Here is a 5187-nt window from a genome sequence, read left to right on the forward strand (position 1 = left end):
TAGCTGCATTTATTTATTTTTGTACATATAGTATTTGTAAAATACAATTATATTTAAGGAATTAAGGATATTTATAAGAAAAGATAGAAATCTGAAAATTTTGATACATTTAAGAAGGTAGATTAGATAAAAAGTATGAAATTATAGATGAAATGCATGTAACCAAAAAATAGTTTATACATTTTTGGGAAACAAATGTAAATGATACTGAGATTCAATAAAATTAGAAATGTCCAAAGGAATTATTAATACATATAATGACATCAAGTTTACACAAAAAGTTTGAGAGTAACTAACAACAATCACTTTTAGGAAAATTAGGAAATGAAAGGGAAAGAGTAAAATTTTAGTTGTCTCAAACTGCTTTTCACAATGCAGAGAACCTGACGATCCCTTTGAACAATTTGATTTCCAAAACCAGTAGTCATAATAATTATGATGACTCCAGGGTTTAATAAACACAGTGCGTACCAGTGCGAATATGCAATGTATTGAAATAATTTTGTTTGTAGTTATATTTAGGGGATCATTACACTAACTATTTTGACAAAACAAGTTCAAATAACCTGGATTTATATTTAGCACTGATCCAGTTGTGTTACAAAGATAAACACATAAAACTAGTTATTTTGGAATCACAGGTCCATAAACTATCTTTCTTTAAATTTATTTTTGTAAAATGTCTTCAAGTGCTGCAAAGTACACTAATTTACTATGTGTTGATGCACTCTAAAAGAATCTCCAAAACAGTGTCAGGACTGAGGTATAAATTTAGCAAAATATTTGCAAATTTACATTGAATTATTTAATATGATTTAAAGATCTAAAGCAGTACAGTTCCTACATATTTTTAAGTCAGCTCTTTTTTTAGATTAATTAATTGCTTTATTGTGATGGACTACATTTTCTTTTTTAGGAAGAAATTGTCTCATCAGATTTGGGATAAATACTGATCAGGGGAAAATTTAAAACTCCACGGTGGTGAAAAAATAACTCCAGATTTGGGAGGGAGGGGGCTACTTGAGTTCCCTTTGTCCCTGGCACAGGACATGTCAGCCATCAAATGTGTCACAAATTTCTTGTCTTGAGGTCTTCCGATTTGCTGTTATGCCTGGTTAAGTACTGCCATGTAATCACACAGGTCTTAATTGAAATGTCTTTACAAAAATGAGTACTAATTTAAGTGTCACATGTATGTGTTACATCCTATACTTCCACTTTATAACACTTACTATTCTCCTGTAATTATGTAATTTGAGGGGATCATTTAATATATCTCTGCCCATTTTCTGTAATATTCATGAAGGTGGTCATCTGGCCCATTTGCTCTTCATTGGATGTCCAATAAGAGACCAGAGGTTTAGTGTATAGTAGCCTATTAAATAAATATTTGTTACATGAGTAAATAAATGTGGAAAATTTTCCACAGACTATCCAAGTAAATTGACTTATCACAATGGTAATAAATGATAAAATTAGTATTCAAATCTGCTGTGCCATACTAAAAATTCACTTTTTCTCTGTACCTAGAGCAGGTGGTAGGTCTAGGTGGGTAAAGTCATGCTCTGAAAAGAGGGGAATGTAAGGATGTGCGATAGGGCCAGAGACAATTTTATAAGTCTCTGTAAGGGAGAAAGTCAGGGTAGCAGTGAGATTTTGATCATAGGTATGGGTTCTACCAACAGAAACAGAAAGAATTAGAAATAGACTCAGGAATGTTTTTTGATGAGTTTCAGTTTAGACTGTTGACAAAGGCTGTGTCATATTTGCAGGGTATCCTGTTATAAATCACTAACGTATAACTCAGATGTGGAACTATATAATTCATGGAATGAAAGACTGAGGGGGGGAGAGAGAGAGAGAAGAGGGAGAGGGAGAGAGAGGGAGAAGGGAAGATGAGAAATGGAGAGGGAGAAGGAGAAGAAGAGGGAGACGGAGAGGGGGAGGAAGAGGGCGAGGGAGAAGGAGAGGGACAGGGAGAGGGAGAAGTGGGGAAGCTGATTTGCAGGAACATACTCAAATGCGCAAACGATAATAGCACATTCCTGTTGTGTTAGAGTTACTCCCCCTTGGTTATAAGAGCATAAAGCTGTGGAGTATCTGTTGTTCCTTGGCTGGGCATTTTCATAATAACAGAAAAGGATTCTAGTTTATCAACATTACATGAAACTAAAAATCCTATTGGGGGTTGGCAAATTTTTTTGTCATTTGTCCCCTGAGCCTGGATCATAAAAATGCATAAAGTCAGAAGTTAAAAAAATAAAACTGAACAGTTTAGACATGGATCAAGAAACTCTACTGAATAGGTGCCTTTTGTAAATATCGAAATTATAAAAATGGACCAAATGAATAAAGTAAAAGCAGTGAGCATGAAAGCTTTAATAAAACTCCACTTTGACTTGGCATGTCATAAATGTCAAAAGGAGCATCAGCCAAAGACAGTTTATTACTAAGGCCCTACAGCTCAAATAAAATCTGCTAACTATTGGCCTTTGAACAAGAGTAAAGAGAGAGAAAAAAAAATTGTAAATACAACCCTATCTATACCAGAGTTACAGATTATAACAAAATAACACAAAAGCTTCCCTTACCAATTACTTTGCAAGTGGAAATGTGGAGACAAAAGAAATCTTTGTGATTTCTCGGAAAGAAAGACATTGTCTGCAATACCCTAGCTTGGTGTGTGTCGTTCAATACCTGAGGGGTGTGAATGGAAAGAATATACAACCTTTATTGATATAAATGGACATCCCTCCTTTATGCCTTAAGAACTTGATGCTGTTTGTTAAGCTTCCCAATATTTAATGTCATACAGTGAACTTTTACTTCTGGGTGTGGCAATGAGAAGATGGAGAAGTGAGGAGTTTTGATAATTCTCCATAAGTGGGACAGTTTTCAGTCTCTACTTTCTGTCATCATGCCTGTGAGTACTAAAATGGAAGACGGGTGTGTCCCAAAGGGATGATTCATGTCCTCCATAGGGCAGAGTAGGGGGGTCATGAAGTTCACCATTCTACTCAAAACAACATGAAATTTAAACTTAAAAAGCATTTATTTTTGGAATTTTTTATTTAATATTGTCAGACCACAATTGACCAGGGGTAACTGAAACTATAAAAAGCAAAACCGCAGATAAGGGGCGACTACGAAAACATTTGGCAAGTAAAGATTTACATGAAACTTATTCCTTAACATTTCTGAAAAATACCTCAGATGGGTAGCTGACAGACTTTCATAAGCCAGATAAGCCTGTTGGTTTTTTATCTTAACCTGTACACAAAGAAACTCAGAATAAACCTTTTCTAACCTTAGTTTCCTGTTCTTTTCTTTAGACTTCTTTTTTTTATAAAGTTCAGGTTTTTTTTCCAAGTTTATTTTACCTCAAATCATTTTCAGAAATGAATAGGTGACAAGTTAGGAATGAATATATAGGCAAAACAAGTAAACACTTATCAAACAGCAGGATTACTAGAAAACCCTTATTATTATATTCACTTCTGGAGCAGACAAAAAGTCAGACAGAGTTATCTGTGAATAAGAAAGGGTATAAATACTTAGTAAGAAAACGTGTCTCTGATTCTTTTGCAATTTCCTGTTGCCATTGGTGACCAAGTAACAGGAGATTTAAGTATTAAAGGACCTAAAACTTGATACAATAATTTAAAACAGGGCTCTTAGAAGAAAACTGCCCAAGCCATTACCAACAATTTTGATATGATTCCTCTTCAGGAGGCAAAATTGCAATACATTATTTAGCTTTATTGTCTTATGAACTAATATGAACTTATGAACTAATATCTAAGAAGATATCCAGATATTTTTCTCTCACTCAAAACAGGCAAATACAACAGTTGATTATTCTGTCTTAAATGTTTTACATTTACATAACCTGATTCACTCTTCCATTTGTCAACTTTCTCTTAAAGTTCAAGGTTTACTAAAATTTGTAGGAAGCCAAAAATGTTCCTGCACAAGAGTCTGCCTAGTCAGCCTTGATATTACTCAGACTTTTATAAAAATTTAAATATCATTCAATCAACTTGGTGATAGATTTCTGAAATATTTTTTTAAGTTGAATTATATAATCTCAAAGAAAAGAATGGTTGTGAACACCATATTTTTTTCCAAAATTAAAGTCAGAAATGTACTACTCAAAGTTATCTGATATCAGAAGTATTGAACTCAAAAGCACCTTAAAAGACACGCAGTATAAGTTTATATGAAATTTCCTATATTTATTATGAAATAAATAAATTTATTTAACTCCTAAATTTATTCAGTCAGACAAATCTGAATAAACCTATTCATTCTGACATATTGAGCCAAATGAGTTCCACTAAATCAATATGCTGGTGGAAATCCCTAAGTTTACAAAGATTTCTCAGAACATCTGGTTGAGTTGAAAGCATATATATGCCAATTTCAATTTATGTACATCCTGGATTAACATCTATATTTGGGAATTGACAAATGCCTAATCCTCACAGTCAACTGTGTAAAATATTTAATGATTAGGTCTTAGCATACCAATTAACAATAGTTACCTTAAAAACACAAAGAAAAATGAAAAGAACATCTCCAAAATTCTAAGACCTGTGTCCTTTATTTTTAGAATCCATTTTGAAAAAATAATTAGTGTATTTAAACGAATCTACACTATTTTGCCTCTTCTTAGAGAAAAAAAAATCCTTTCTGTAAATTTAAAGCCAACTTATCATAGATGCTTAATTATTTTAACACTATCCATTCTACAATTAGAGACATAAGATCAAATGCCTTTAGGAATGATGACATTTTGAAATAAATTCACTTGAAAGCACCATCAAACATTTTATAAAATTCAAATGGGTGGAATAGAATTCAAGACAGCTGGAGACTATTCCACCCTTGAAATGTAGAGAAAAGAGCCAAGAAATTGGAGACAAGGGCTGCTGAAATCAATTTATTGCTAGTTTACACTTCTGCCTCGAATTGGTTCTCTTCTTTTTGACATTTGTGTCCTTGTTTTGGTGTCCTGTAGAAGGGTGATGTTTATTACATATGTTTATGATTATGGAAAATGTCTAGAAAGAATTCAAAATAAAAGAAAGTTCTACTTCATTCCATCCCTGCCCTTAATTTACACACATTTTGTCAAGTACGTGAGGAAAGAATCATGCACAGAGATTACCACAAGTGCAAATGGAC

The sequence above is a fragment of the Rhinolophus ferrumequinum genome, chromosome 5 (genome assembly GCF_004115265.2).
Source record: "Rhinolophus ferrumequinum isolate MPI-CBG mRhiFer1 chromosome 5, mRhiFer1_v1.p, whole genome shotgun sequence".
Classification (NCBI taxonomy): Eukaryota; Metazoa; Chordata; class Mammalia; order Chiroptera; family Rhinolophidae; genus Rhinolophus; species Rhinolophus ferrumequinum.